Source organism: Hippichthys cyanospilos, chromosome 11, assembly GCF_059441005.1.
Source record: "Hippichthys cyanospilos isolate Australia breed blue-spotted pipefish chromosome 11, RoL_Hcya_1.0, whole genome shotgun sequence".
NCBI classification, from domain to species: domain Eukaryota; kingdom Metazoa; phylum Chordata; class Actinopteri; order Syngnathiformes; family Syngnathidae; genus Hippichthys; species Hippichthys cyanospilos.
The window spans coordinates 9468202-9483761 of record NC_142379.1 but is presented as its reverse complement, the minus strand read 5'-3'; the positions used below and the strand labels follow the sequence as shown (position 1 = coordinate 9483761).

The window sequence follows — 15560 nt, the reverse complement described above, 5'->3', positions numbered from 1 at the left end:
TGGGAAAAATCTGTTTACACCAGTGGCGGGCAATGCATATCATGCCTGTGTCTTTTGGCGGGGTGGGGTGGATTAATACTAAATCAACCTCTCAAAATCACCCTTATTACATAAAAATTCAATCATAAGATCGGACGTCATCTTGGCTCATCACCACCATTTGCAGTTTACACTATTTTAAATAGACAAAAATGCAGTTCCAGGTGTAGATAAACAAACTATGAAAGAAAATTGAACTTGTAAGCATCTGTTTGGCTCTGTGGTGCAATCACATTGCATAAATAGGTTCAACCAATGTCTGATGTGCCACACTTTGTCTGATTTACTGTACCAAGTCAATGATACCTATTGTACCAATGATACCTACTGTATCAAGTCAAAATTGAAAATGACAAAAATGGACTCAGTTGGGCTAAATTCATGCAACTCATCTAAAACATTTTGCTGGAGATGTGTGGCTCTGTGGCGCAACGGATAGCGCGTTGGACTTCTAGCATAAGCAATACAGAAGCTATTCAAAGGTTGTGGGTTCGATTCCCACCAGAGTCGACATTCGATGAACTTTTCGATGAATAATGTATGCTCTCAATTGAGGGACTGCAGTTACTTTTTCTATCGACTCGTTTAGCCAAAACACTTTGCTATAATAGGATCAACAAATATCTTATGTGCTGCACTTAGTCTAATTTCAAAATGACAAAATTCGACTCCGTTGGGCTACATTAATACAAATAATGTAACAAGTTAGAATTTTGACACAACAGATAAAGCTTGAACTTCTAGTGGCAATAAAAAAAAAAAGCTATTCAAAGGATAATCAATAAACTTACATAATGGACTGCAGTTACTTTTTCTATAGATTTATTTGGCCAAAACAGTTTGCTATAATAGCTTCAACCAATGTCTAATGCGCCACACTTAGTCTGCTTCACTGCACCAATCCATTCAAATTTGAAAATGACTTTCAGAAAACATTAGTACAAAACATGTAACAAATTTGAATTGTAGGTTTGCTGCCAAGTGTAGGGCTCTGTGGCGCAACGGATAGCGCGTTGGACTTCTAGACTAAGCAATAAAAGAAGCTATTCAAAGGTTGTGGGTTCGAGTCCCACCAGAGTCGACCCTCTGTGAAATAATCATTAATTATGAATACATTTAATGACGGACTACAGTTAAGTTTTTCAAAATACTTGTTCGGCCCAAATTGTTTGTTATAATATGTTCAATCAATGTCTAATGTGCCACACTTACTCTGCTTCACTGCACTAATCAAGTCAAATTTTAAAATGACTTTCGGAAAACATTAGTACAAATCATGTAACAAATTTCAATTGTAGGTTTATTGTGAAATGTAGGGCTCTGTGGCGCAACGGATAGCGCGTTGGACTTCTAGGATAGGCAATAGAAGAAGCTATTCAAAGGTTGTGGGTTCGAGTCCCACCAGAGTCGACGTTCTGTGAAATTTTGACTAATTATGAATACTCTTATTGATTGACGACAGTTAATATTTCAAAATACTCGTTCGGCCCAAACTGTTTGTTATAATATGTTCAACCAATGTCAAATGTGCCTCACTTAGTTTACACTGTACCAATCAAGTCAAATTTGAAAATGTGCAAAAAAAAAATTGACTCAGTTGGGCTACATTAATCATGTCATACTTTGGAAATTCCACACAAGTGTAGGGCTCTGTGGCGCAATGGATAGCGCATTGGACTTCTAGTGTGGTTAATAAAGGAAGTTATTCAAAGGTTGTGGGTTCGAGTCCCGCCAGAGTCATAGTTTAGTAAAGTTTTTGACAAATAATGAATACTTGTAATACTTGGAATACTTGTGATGGAGTGCAGTTACTTTTTTTAAAAATACAACCTTTGGACCAAAACAGTTTGGCACCCAAGGTCCAACAATGGTTTAATGTGCCACACTGACTCTGGTTTAGTTACATTCAAGTAAAACTTTCACTGGTGAAATTATTACAAATCATGTAACAATTAGGAACTTGACAATAAACGTGAGGCTCTGTGGCGCAATGGATAGCGCGTTGGACTTCTAGACTCCCTATAAATGGAAGACATTCAAAGGTTGTGGGTCCGAGTCCCACCAGAGTCATTATTTAACCACCAGTCAAACTGCATGCATTCACCAAAGTAACAAATGGCATGGTTTGTTTAAAGTGCTACATTTCCACTAAGAGTTTTAATGTCTGTATTTGTCCTTAGGAAAGTTTTAACATTTTAAAATTTACCACGTGACTGGATAGATGAATGTATGGGGCCCGTCTGACGAATGTTTGCAACTGTGAACGAATCGTAACAAGATCAAAAGTGAAAGCCTTCAACTTACAATACTTTTTCTGTACAAATTTACAACATAAAATGATCAGGAAACATTTTTGACAGCAATAGTGATATTTAAATCTTCTGTTTCCAAAGACCAACGCCCCACAGATGATTTCCTGCAGCCCCACAAACCAAGATGATGGAATGCGTTGTCTAGAAATTCAACGTAGGTCTACTGTGCTTTATGGAAGATAGCTACACTAAGTACTAAACTACCAGCGCTCTGCGAAGTCAACAGGGATGCTTTTTTTGTTGTTGTCATAAATGCAAATACTGGACTTGACTTCCATTGCAAGTATAGTAATGACTGGACACCTCACAAGAGTGATTAAAGCAATGCACTTGAATATAACCCATTAGTTATTGCTTGGAAGCCAGGTGTACTAACCACTACATCAACATAATACAGTAACCTCTAAGGAATTGACAATTGAAACCACTGTTGTATAACTTCAGTTATTAATTACAATTGGAGCTATTTTGATGGTGGTGTTCAGAGCAGCTGACGTTAGTTAGATTTTGATATGGAATGTTCCTTAAGGGGTTTTGCTTCCCAAAGGAGAAAATCACAATCTTACTTGGAAGAACTTCAACGTAAGACAAAGTCCAGAGTGTTCCAGTTATATTATCACGTGGCTAGCGTGTCTGCGTCGCAGTCAGAGGTATCCAGATTCAGTCAGTCTGTTTGACCAGATGGGTTTTTCATTGATCCATCTGTTATCTTAGCTGCCGCTTATCCTCACAAGGTTACGGGCCTGCTGGAGGAAGCTCTCTTCGGGTAATAGGCGAGAGACACCCTGAGCCGGGTGCTACTTAATTGCAGGGCACACAATTTAGTGTCCAATACTATACCTATACCTACCAATCATATTTTGGGAATGCAGGAGGAAACCAGAGTGCCCGGAGAAATTCCACAAAAGCCTGGGGAGAGCATGCAACGCCGAACAGTAAGGCCAGAACTGGATGCAAACCCATGGCTTCCACATATGCGCTGGTCACACTAAGCAATCTGCCATTATTTTTAGCTAGTGCCTGTCTCCAAGACACCATCAATGACTATATTGGCTTGGGATTGTGCCAAGGTCAAATGCTTGGGATGCAGAAATGCTATCCAATACATCATGAATGAATGATGCAAGTCAAATAACGCTACAGTATTTCCAAAGATCAACATATTTCTGACGCTTTGCCGGAGCTCAAAGGATTAAAAAACTGCATTGGCTGGGAATCGAACCCAGGTTAATTGCTTGGAAGGCAACTACGCTAACCACTACACCACCAACGCTGCTAGGGAAGACTGGCTTAAACAACACTAAGTGTACATAAAATCATTTTGTGGGCTGATCTGAAGTTCAGCTGAAGTGCAACATGGCATTGAAGCATTATACTATTTTGAAAAATGATTGTGTTGTTTAATGACAGGAAATAATGCTAGGACAACTAAAGACACAACCGCTGAATCTTTTCCATTTTTTCCCCTTGCAACTCGCTCTTCACTCGTAAAAATTGAAACGATTGCGAAGGTCATTGGCAAAGACTCTGTGGTGCATTGGATAGCAAGTTGTACTTCTGGGTTAGGGAAATAGTTTGAATGTTTTTGGTTCAAGTCCCACCAGTGTCATATTATTGTAAACCTTTGGACAAAATTTCAGTCAGGTGGTGTATTTGATTCCCTTACTCTGTTATTTTTCCCAACAGCGATCCTCGTGCAACTCAAATATGATACCCAACAGCACAATGGGAACCTTGGCTCTTTAGCGCGATGGATTACGTGTTGGACTTCTCGATAAATATTGCTTGAAGTGATTCAAAGACTGTGGCTTTGAATGCAACTTGAGTTCCAAATTATTGTAACATCATGTTTATGGAAAGAAAAAGAAATGTCAAAGGAATTGATTGGCTATGAAAATGATATGCTAACTCCTTGCTTGACACAGCAAGGTCTTCACAAGGTAATTCCTTTAACCTCAGTCTTATGACTGTCGTTTTCATGTGCAGTGGGCCCCCGGTTTATGAGATTAATACATTTCACGGTTGGGATCGTAACGCGAATTAGGCGAGTGGCGGGCAAGCCAAACCTATGTTAATTAGCTAAGTCGTGTAAAACCCCAGGTAAAAACATCTAATTTGTATATACATATTAAAAATTGGTAACAAAATAGTATAGTAAGCGCTACTTACATGTAATATACATTTATACAATTAAATAACATAATAAATACAAAATATATGAAGGATTTATTTACCTTCAAAGTGACGTAACGAGCTTGTTATAGCCATATTCCCTAGTGAGGGTAGCATAGCCTAGGTTAGCTTAGCCTTCTTTTGATTTCTTTATTATCTCCAGCTTCGTTTCCATACTAATCATCTTCTTACTTCTCTCTTCAACATCGCGAGCAATCTTGGGGCCAATGGCTTGCCAATTAAAGTTTGAATTAAGCACTAAAATGCACGATAAATACCATATTGAAAGCACTCTCAAACGACCTCAGGTCTGAAGGCAACCATCTTTGTGATACAGTCCGCCAACCAATAGTAGAACAGTATCTTCGTGACCCCTGTGATTCCGACCAATAGTAGACGATTATTTTAGGGAGTCGAGAGTATCAACGGTCGTGATATAAGTGGTGACGCATGTAATGACGTATGAGCGCGTTGCCCCCAGAAGACACTCGCGCAAGTTTTTTTTTTTTTTTTAAACAATGTTGTAAGGCGAAAAAAATGGCTTAAAGAGGGGGAAAAAAACGTATTGGTCCAAATAGTAAGGGGAACAAAACGTTAGGCAGGGACATCAGGTTTCCATAGAGCCCGCACAAAGTACTGCACTGGCTGGGAAGCAAACCCAGGTCAACTGCTTGGAAAGCAGTCTATGCTAACCATTGCACATTAAAAAAAAAAAAAATCAATACCTTGGGTCAATAAATCTTCCACTGATCATTTCTACAAGCCCATCAGTCACACAGCACTACTCATGTGAAAAGTAAGACTGTAAGATTCCTAATTGCCTGCAGAGGGACTTAAAGTGACCTTTGCACACTTGGAATTTTTACTTAACAGAAAGATCAATGACCTTTCCGTGGAAGTGCACAGGACCACAATAAAAGCTGTCCTACTACCATTTACTACATTTCATGTGATTATTATGTGCTAGAAAAAATACAATGGTTACGCAACGCACCTTGCCCCAGCATTGCACACCCACAAAGTTTCTGGCAGTGCACTTGAGTTGTGATGTCAGCAGTCTTGCCATCAAAGTACTTATATCTACTGTTTTGGTGTGTCGTGTTGTTCTGGCAACAGTATAATCACAACGTGACCAGCATGTGTCCATTAATAACCACTCATGGAAGGATTAATACGTCCATTTCAACAATAACAGAGAGTCATTAAGCATGCCATTGTTCAGTCTTGTTTAACTCTAACACTTATTTAATGAGAACATTTTATATTGCAAACATCGTAATGCTGTTAGTGTTGTTGTTGTTCATGACAACACAAATTGTGAGGTTTAATTAGGTATTAAAAGTTTGTGCAGAAACTCTTTGTTCTCTGTGGTTGAAAAGCAGCTTTGGAGCTGACTCACAGCAGACGTCATGACCTCGTTAACAGCGTGTCCCACCCACCTGGCTTTTTTTTTGTGCGTTCTTAAAAGCTCAACTTTACTGACGTTTTGTAGGCAGATGGCCTATAGACCCACAAAAAGAAGTTTTAACATTAAAAGCTGAAAAGGACCATTGTCAAAAGAAGCAGAGACATTTTTTTGGGACACCCTAGGGAATATTTGTAATGGCAAAGGAAAGATGTTTGTTACTGGTCACTCAGAATGTGAAGTCAAAGGTTATGGGATGAGACAAAAGTGAAGGGCAATGTTTATTATTGTGGGTGTAGTTTGCAGTGCTTCTGGCATTGAATAATATGGCACCAAACAACCAAGACATATACTGTAACTGGGATCCATGAAACAAGACTAGAATAAATTCATTTAGAATTTTAAAGCACAGTAAATGCAGAAAACTCACATTTAGAAGATGAATACCTGTAAATCTAGACAAACACGAAGGCGGGACTTAAAAACATTTTCAAAGGAGTTACGCTTACTGGAATTGCTGATCATTTTTAAATGCTAGCTTCCATTTAAGTTGTGAAATGTGGATATAAGACACGCAAAAACAAATATTTTCTAGAAACATAAGGGGATTTGAAAAAGTCACAGAGAGACATTTTATAACCGGCAAAATGTGGGCAAGATTATTTTGTTGTAACACAGCAGCCGTTGATCGAACATATGTGACTGTTTTGAACTGAGTCCATATACGTCTTGTTATCAGGTCTTGCTATCGGCCCAGCAGGCCTAGGTGAGTCCAGACTCGTAGTCTGGACAGCGTCTGGGGTCAAGGCCCTCCTACAGCGTGCTCCTCGTAGGTCACATCCTGTCCGAAATGCTTGGAGAAATGAGGTGGGGGCGGCTTTCTTTTTACTAAGAGAGTTGGTAGGCAAAATGCCAAAGGTCAGGACAGCTTTCTCAGGTTTCAAAGCTTGCTCAGGGGGAGCGAGGTGATGAGGTCACTGTGGGTAGTTTAGCTCTAGTTTGGGCCACTGTTTCGCTGCACATCATGGTAATGGCTTCCGCAATTAAACACTAAAAATGGAAGCAGTTATATCCTATGGTTAATAGAGGACTTTTGGGGGGTCATGATGGACCCCCACCACCCCCCTTTAGGCATCTTACCTGCTGTGCATGCTCAAGGGGAGATTGTAGTCGGTGTTGTCTTCCTGCAGGATTAGTCGGCAATCAAGCTTTGAGGGCAGCTCAGCTTTTTCAGCCTGAGTGGACAAACACAACCCCAGTGTGAGCTCAGTTAGCAATAAAAGATCTGTGGCTCTGGTGGACTCGGGCGTTCGTGTGTGTGGAAGTGCAACTGTCTGTGGAAGATGGATGATAGAAAGGAAAAGGCCTTTGGGGTTTTGAGAGGCAAGACCACAATTCAATTTTAGGTTGCTCTACACCGCAAGTGAAAATGCTTACATGGGATGTGTCATGGCAAAGAAAAAAAAATGGCTTCGTCCTACATGCTAAAAAAAAGGCGTGTTGTGTTTTTAAGAGTAAACCTATCTTTGGATGAATACTGCTCAAAATCAAGGTTTAGTTATGCAATAGAGCGGTTAGCACTTTGTTTTGATTGGGCGGGGTTTAAAGAAATGTCACTGATTTATCTTTTATAAAATAATTGGCCTTTGGGTAACAATTGGACTTTGTTTGCTATTCCACAAAACTCCTGCAAAATGCCAAACACCGAGTTATCCCCCAACCTAAACATCTAAATTGTCATTAGGCTCCGATTGCGAAAATGTTCTTGTCCATGTGCCCTGTAATTGGCCGGTGACCAAGCCAGAGTGTTAGCTGGGTTTCATACAATCACAGCTGTAACCCTAATGAAGATATATACATTCCTGTCCTGTGTGTAAAAAAACAAATGCAAAGTGTGGGTGTTGAAGTCGATCTTGAAAATTTAGTGAGAATCGGAGGTAAACAACAAGCAGAAATCGATGGCCCTGCAGAAATAGAAAACACAAGATGTAATTGTTCTGGCTCAAAAAGAATTGGCCATTGTTTTAATGGGTTCGTATTGAGAAAGTGTATGCACATATTCAGGCGAGAGGAGAAAGGGCTGCAGGGCCAAGTGGGAAGAAAAGGACTTTAGCATGGTGTGTGCCACGAAAGGGGAAAAGAGGAGATCGCCAAAAGCTACAAAAATGTCCAGTAATGAATGAATTGAAACTGTCTGCAACCACTCGTGGAACGTGGTGAAAGATGACCGGTTGACTAGTTATGTAGTAACACAATGTTTATGCGTGTATGTGCAGTGGGAACCTATTAAATGCGAGGCATAGCAAAACAAATGAAAAACTCTTGGTAAATACTCAATGCTTAGCCTATTTATTGAATAAAATGGGATTAAAAAGGTATCTCCACAACAAACAAACTTACAAACGTTGGGAAATGTGAAAATAAATTCAGCAAAATACGCAAATTCACACAAGTCAATTAAGAAAAAGTGAATCAAAAATTGCTCTTGTGATCTTAAAAAAAAATGCTACAATGAAGAGAGTTTGGACAACCCTGACCTAAAAAGATCCAAGTGGTTGTTTTTGTGAAGCACTTGAGCAGGTGTTATCTCACTTTAGCGATAAAGAACTTTGCACACAGCATGGCGTGACGCAAGGGAAGGAGACCAAGCGGGTCGGCCTTACATAAGAATCTAGAAACAGACGCACTAATATACGCAGAGTTTGTGGTGCTGATCCAGATGTCGTGTGAGTGTCAGTGCACTCTTGACAGACACACACGGAGAAGGTCTGGACATGAGCACCTCTGTTTCTCATCACCATGAATCCACTCAACATGTGTTCTGGTTGGCGGCCAACAACTCACGCTGATCCACTTAGTCAGAGCAAACAGTCGGAATCAAACAAGCCGTGATGGAATGGAACACTTCAGACTGCGACCGCTCATTATCCTTTATCAGCTTGATTCTTGAATGCGTCATTGGAAGATAAAGGGTCAAAGATTTAAAGGCAATTTTGGAGAAAATCATATGAATAATAAAATCAGAATTATCAGTCAGTGGTGAGAGGTAACAATTCACATTCTGAAGAAGGCCAAATAATCATGATAATCATGTTAATGTGTATCAGGGAAAAATGATTCATAAAAACTGTGACAATCAGTCGGATAAAATGCCCTTTTTGCTTTGAAAATTTCATTTGTTCCCAATGCAAAGTGATGTGAGACTTGACATCTCTTAGGGGCCTCTTGAGTAATTGAAAAAGAAAAAAAAAGTTTGTTGTTTTTTTTTTTTTAATAGGAAACAAAAACCTACCAAAATACTGATAAAAATTAAATAGTAAATTTCTGACAAAATACAGACGGTATTCATGGAAGAAAATCTTGATCAAAGGACAACTAACAAACTGATTCCCCAAGGAATTTAATTTTGAGATGTAAATTCACAATCCACTGCTTGATGGCAGGCATATCTCGGATCCCTTTACATCAGGGCTGTCGAGATAAAGCGCGGGTGTGGAAGATGTGTACCCAAATGCCTGGAATCATTAATAATTATTATCCAAAGATGAAAAAACAAACAAGGTAAAATACTGTATCCAAAGGAACAAGCGAACTCCAGAAAGAAACTTACTACAAAAGCCTTGGATAAAGATTTGAGGAAATAGAGAAGTGCAAGTCACGGAGTCTAACTCTGCGATGACAACAACAACGACTCGGCATGAAGTGAAAGGAAACAGGAACCTAAACGCAACCCATCCGGATAAGACAACGATGGACAAAAATCAAGTGGTGCAGGTGGCTGATTGACGCAAAGGAGCAGATTGACGAGGACAGTTGGACACAAACTAACAAGACACTGACACTAGGGGCAAGAAAAACTTGAACAACTATGAACAAAACACAACCAAAACCAACACAAACCCAGAATATGAAAGGAATAAAGGGACAAGCGAAGAACAAAGAACCAAACGAAACCATAACCAACACAACCGTAAAATATGAATGGAACAAAACAAAAACAAAACCAACTTAACTACAAAACATGAGAAGAGTCTTATATTCCGGGGCGCACATAATTTTTTTCGTGGGTTACTCACATGAGTACCAGGACATAGTATTTCATATACCCATTTCTTTCATTAAAAACAGAGGAACAGTCTTCTTCTTCCTCAATGTCCTTCTCAGTGTCGCCCCCACATTAGCAGCGCCCCATCTTTGAGTTCGCATTACCAGCACGCATCTTCGAAAAGTTTCATAAGTCCATCAGTTATGGTTTGCAGTGTTTGTTCGGGACCTAATTTGATCAGTCCAAGGAAGTCACAGGTAAATTCTTCATCAACTTTAAAATGACAACATAAACGATTTCCCTCACACCTTCATGAGAATAATATGCAGCCCCGACATCCAGTCACAGCCGTTTCGGTAAACAAACAAGCATCCTCATAATAGGAAGACATAGAACGCGCGCGCTTAGCTTCAGCTCAGGCTCGGTTGTCGTCATGGGTGAAAGTTAGGCAAGTACGCAAATGCGCAAAGTGAATCATGCGACGTGATTCCTGTCATGCATGAATAGCTTCATATCAGTTCTGTGCATCCCTGCTTTAACTGATCTATACTGCAATGCAAGTAGACCTTTTTTTTTTTGACTGGATCGATATGAAGAAAACACCTAGTACTTCAATAGCAATACATTTTTATGCTGATTTTCAAGAAAACAAACGTACACAATGCAATCTTGCACTAAATGTTATTTTACTCTCAGTTTTGTTTAATTCTTGAATGGTAATTATTTATATAATAATAATTTAATCATTTAACCCAAGATGGGTTAAATTACTAAACTGCTGTGTATGTCTATTGGTGTTTTCCTTGCCAACGAGCACTTTGGCCAATCGGTGCACGTGTCTGCGTAAATAATCAGTTTTATTGACAACCGCCGAACCCTTCCTCTGACTCGGCCAGGCATCTGTTTACTCTCTGAATAAACGCAGACGTCGCTTGACCAGGGAGTCCCTCACACTATCTGACATGTCCAAAGGGGAAACAACGTGGAATACTCAGATGTGTGTTGGTCTGCGCGTGCATGTGTGTGAACCAGAGCACCAACTCAAATGCAGACAGCCTCCTTTGTCAGACTTATCTGCACAGTAAGAGAAGAAAGCACAACAAGCTGTCTTCAATTACACGACGCAAGGGAACAAAATCATCTGATAGAAGCAAAGAATGAGCAGTAGAACAAATAAGTTTAAAGTCATGCCAAGCAAATATTTCCCAGGTTGAGAAGATTGGATTTTAGTGAAGGCAAATGCCATGTGACAAACCGCAAACCAGAAAAATAGAAAAAAATGTTGCATATGACAGTGTATTAGGTAATGGTTCACGTAACATGGCATTTCATAACAATGCATAAAGCTTGTGCCTGTTTTATATTACTGTAATAATGAGGAAGTTTAGATTTTTTTAGCTTGAATTTTTTTTTTAATACTGCTCTCATAAAATGTTTTTAATCTAAAAAGTAAAAAATTTTCCCCCCAAAACATACACATTTATTCACACAAAATTTAAAATGTTTTTCTTGCAAAAATAATTATTTTAATCTTGCTAATAACGTTTTTTTTTCTTTGAAATGTACTGCACAAAAACACATCACTTTCTTATTTTAAAATCAGGCTTGCAAAGTTGTATTTACAGTATGTATTTTTTTTTACTTCTAACAATTTCTTCTTTATGGGAGAACAATATTTATAAGAAATTTCTCAATTATGTAAAAGCTATTTTATAAAAAGGTATATTACTTTTTGTTCTTAAAATGTTGTTTTCTAAAATTAGGGCTCTTGAAAGGATGTAACATTTTCTTGAATAAGTTCAAGACTATTGATCTTAAAAAATAAAATTAATAATAAAAAATAAAATTCATAATTTTCTTCGCTAACCTGTCTTTCCACGGGCATTGAATTTTGAAAATAAGCTCTTGGTAAAAACATACAAATTAGGTCTGGAAAAATATGTGACTTTACTCTCATAGAATTATAAAGTCTGTTCAGAAAAGATATCCAACATTATTCTTGTTTTTTTTTTAATTAAAAACTTAGCAAAGTGATCACGTTTAGCCATACACATCCATCCAAATATTGACAACTTGAGTCTGACATGAGTGGATGAATTGTGATGCAATGTGTACCACGAATCCATCCGTTTTTGGCTCCAAACACCGAAACCAATTGGTGTACAGTACGGGACAACTTAAGCTTTAAAAACTTCCCTTATCAAGCTAGGCATAGCGTGTGGTTAATGTCCACCTGGACCTTCAAAACGACAAGGCCCGATTGTGACATAAGTCAAGTTATGTATTAACTCCCAACCTCAATAGACCAGAATCTGACCTTACGTCAAAGCTGGAGATAATGAAGAGATAACGTCATCTAAAAGAGCTTCAGGAGTGGAAATGAAACAAGCCTCGGCTGTGTTAGGGTTTGATGAGTGATATAAAAAGAAAAACATGTGACATGAATGGAGCAATAAAAGCTGCTAAGATGTTTCGTAAACGCCTTCAAGTCACCGCTGGTAAATCCACAGCATAAGCGTGCCTTTTTCTTTTTATCAGTTTCGCAATGATAAACATCTTTATATCAGGCAACACATTTATAAAGAGAAATCACTGTCCTTCATTCGAATGGTCTGTTCTTCCGCAATAAACATTTATAATGCACAACAGGTCAGTTTCTATTTTAAGCAAACAACAAATAATAAGCTTGATAATTAAACACACGAGGATCTTTTTTCTCTTTATAACATTTTGACTCAACCCGCTCTAATAAGCAAGCTAAGCTAATTAGCATCAAATAGCTAAGCCTCACTGCTGGGTATCATGTCAAACAACCAAGTTAAACTAAGGTGTCAATTATGCAGTTAGGCCTTGCCTACAATGAACAAATAAATGATAGAGCACAGAAAAAAAGGAAAACAATGTTAAAAGAGGTTCAGCTGACTTGATTGGATCTCCTCAAAATGAGACTGCACTGTGGGAGGTGTTTGTATAAGCTTATTACAAGATAATCCTGCTGGTTCTGCCATAATGTAACATGCCAGACAGGCTTGCTGGGTTTTTTTTTTTCTTCCTCTCAGATAAGACAGTAAACGTGATGTGTTTTAATTGACCGAGGAGTTGCTAGCTAGGAGGTTTATCGGCAGGTTAATAGTTACATGGTTTAAAAATGTTTTTGTGTCATTTAAACTACATTGGACAGATCGCTAAGTTGCTCGGCTGGCAATTCTCATGCCTCTGTGTCCTCTTTCTGTCGTTACTCAATGTCTAGCTCTGCTGTTACCCTTCTATCGTCAGCTCACTAAATTGTGTTGGGTGCTTCTCAGTCCACAATTAGTCCATTGTTACTTCTGCGTCTGATTTACAGTAAATTCTGTGGTAGGGTTGCACTTGCTCTCCCGTTGTCCTCCTCAAATTTCCTTAGCTTTTTTAGCATGACTTCTTAATCATAACAACACATTATAGTCGGTTCTTCGGATCCTCCGTCTTGAAAGTGTTACAAAATTGCTGTATTTTTAAAGCCGATTTGCATCAAGAATAAGAAATTAACAGGGTAAACCTTGGTGTAGGTTTCGCTTAATCACAGCCCCAGACATACGTATTGCATCGCATTACAAGGACTTGGGCAACAGTTAATCTTGAAGACAATGCACAAAGTGGAGCACGGTCTACGTGTCGAATCCCTTCCCACCCAACGGACCTGACTAGCATAGTTAATGAGTCTCTGTAATCCCACCCAGCAAGCGGCGCCGCAGTACTCATTGCTGGCATTTATCTGAGGGGGAGCTGCAGGAATCCCTCAGCAACTCTTAATCGTCCAAACTGATTATGAAGTCGTTCAATCGCAGTCAAGGCACCGTCATCCCCGAACCAGTTCTCAGAAGTTATGTAACGACGTAGGTTCATGAGGGCGGGTGAAGGAATTCGACAAACCTTGTGGAGAATTACGCTTAAAAGAGGTTGCATTTGATTTACTGTGATGCTTCTCACAATGGAAAAAAAAACACTTCCATCACAGGTAATTACCTTTGAAAACCTTACTGAATCCAAACGAAGGATTTGATGAAGTTTTAAACCAGAAACAGAACTTTCTGCGTCGAGCTACGCAGATAAACCAGCGAAGGTGGGAACACAGCCCAACTGGCCGAGGAATGAAGTGTTATAAGTTGGAAGAAGGTGAACTGTAGAGTTGAGTTGGATGTAGACCTCACTAATTAGGCCGACCAATGGCTGCCAAAGCATGAACCACAAACGCTGGTTTAGCCAATTATCTTGACACAAAATGGCTACTAAATGTTTCAGAGGGCCTTTAGCCATCATTTTTTGGTTTGTGGATTGGGTCGGAGAAGTTGAACTCCCAGTGGGAAGACATTTTCACATTTACACAAAATCAGTAGTAGTAAATAGGACATTTGTCGGAAACCTGAAGAATATTTTCTGAATTGAAAGCAATGGATGCATGAATATCGACAAGCACCCTCAAAAACCTTCCACATATGCGAAAGGACTGTTTTATAGAAATATTTTAATTCACACTGCAGGGTCCTTAGTGTTTAGTTTATTTGGGAATCTTTTAGATACAATTTCTTCTTTATTGGGTAAAATGCATGCTCTGTAGGGTTTGAATCTGTAGATTGACTTTGGGGTCATTATCTCCTCTTTGTTTGAGAAGGATCAAACTTTCAGTGCATCTTTCTTCAAACTAACTGACAAGATTAGAGAGTTCATCTCCAAAAAAGCAAATCAAGACCAAATCTCCCCCCTGAAGAGTTGAGAGCAGGGAAGCCCAACCTTACCTCCAACCGGCCACCTCGTCCAGCTCCTCCGGGAGCATCCCCAGGCCTTCCCAGGCCAGCCGAGAGATATAGTCCCTCCAGCGTGTCCTCGGTCGTCCCCGGGGCCTCCTCCCCGAACACATCGCCAGTAAGACGTCCAGGAGGCATCGTAACCAGATGCCCGAAACACCTGTATATGGATTCATAAAAAAAAAAAAAAAGTTAGAAAAGCAGCTGCCGACAAATTTAAGCAACAAGTGACTGCCAAAGCAAGAACCGCAAACATACCATTATCTTGTCATAAAATTGCTAACAAATGTTTTATGGGGCATTTATTCACCATTATTTGGGTTTTTTGTACTTGGTTAGAAATGTTAAACGAGCAATGAGAATTGTTTTGCACACAGTTAATCCTCGTGAAAGTGACGAGGTTGACCAGTCGCTTTCAGAAGAATGACAGCGAGAGAGCAAAGTTTTGCTATTGAAACATTGTTGGAAAGTGGAGCTGAGATGACTGTACTGAATAGACCACTTAACTCCCACACACCACCACTCACACACACAATGAGGCTGGACAACATACAGTCATTGTGTATGATCTGCCAGATGGCACACACTATCTTTCAGCTTCATGCCCTATCATTAAGTCAAATTAGGACAAGGCATCATTTTCTCCTGGTCAATTGTTAAATATGTTGCCCGTTGCCAAGAATAGCAGGAGAAAAGGTCTTTTGTAAGCCATGAATCATCTGATCATGCATAGCTAGAGGCGTTGATGCCAGCAGAACCTCTATGGCTAATACTTTGAATGCAACTTAAATTGTTTTACTTTC

At 39.3% G+C, this 15560-nt stretch overlaps 1 long non-coding RNA gene and 6 other non-coding genes across 9 annotated transcripts; 5 read left to right on the top strand and 2 right to left on the bottom strand.

Moving 5' to 3' along the window:
• Positions 1 to 456: 456 nt before the first annotated feature.
• Positions 457 to 549, top strand: trnar-ucu (transfer RNA arginine (anticodon UCU)). The gene is made up of 2 exons: positions 457 to 493; positions 514 to 549. It is a non-coding gene; the product is annotated as a tRNA-Arg (tRNA).
• Positions 550 to 1026: 477 nt separating this feature from the next.
• trnar-ucu (transfer RNA arginine (anticodon UCU)) lies at positions 1027 to 1120 on the top strand. The gene is made up of 2 exons: positions 1027 to 1063; positions 1085 to 1120. It is a non-coding gene; the product is annotated as a tRNA-Arg (tRNA).
• Positions 1121 to 1355: 235 nt separating this feature from the next.
• On the top strand, positions 1356 to 1449 carry trnar-ucu (transfer RNA arginine (anticodon UCU)). Its single transcript has 2 exons — positions 1356 to 1392; positions 1414 to 1449. It is a non-coding gene; the product is annotated as a tRNA-Arg (tRNA).
• Positions 1450 to 1685: 236 nt separating this feature from the next.
• On the top strand, positions 1686 to 1779 carry trnar-ucu (transfer RNA arginine (anticodon UCU)). Its single transcript has 2 exons — positions 1686 to 1722; positions 1744 to 1779. It is a non-coding gene; the product is annotated as a tRNA-Arg (tRNA).
• Positions 1780 to 2015: 236 nt separating this feature from the next.
• On the top strand, positions 2016 to 2109 carry trnar-ucu (transfer RNA arginine (anticodon UCU)). The gene is made up of 2 exons: positions 2016 to 2052; positions 2074 to 2109. It is a non-coding gene; the product is annotated as a tRNA-Arg (tRNA).
• A 1443-nt stretch (positions 2110 to 3552) lies between these two features.
• Positions 3553 to 3624, bottom strand: trnag-ucc (transfer RNA glycine (anticodon UCC)). Its single transcript has one exon. It is a non-coding gene; the product is annotated as a tRNA-Gly (tRNA).
• A 2603-nt stretch (positions 3625 to 6227) lies between these two features.
• Positions 6228 to 15129, bottom strand: LOC148415790 (uncharacterized). 3 transcript variants are annotated; one of them, XR_015867281.1, is made up of 4 exons: positions 15016 to 15129; positions 14749 to 14917; positions 7069 to 7163; positions 6228 to 6978 (listed from the first exon to the last, which is right to left on the bottom strand). It is a non-coding gene; the product is annotated as an uncharacterized LOC148415790 (long non-coding RNA). The 3 variants fall into 3 exon arrangements; XR_015867282.1 differs by lacking the exons at positions 14749 to 14917; positions 15016 to 15129 and adding an exon at positions 12296 to 12405; XR_015867283.1 differs by lacking the exons at positions 14749 to 14917; positions 15016 to 15129 and adding an exon at positions 12291 to 12369.
• Positions 15130 to 15560: the final 431 nt, after the last annotated feature.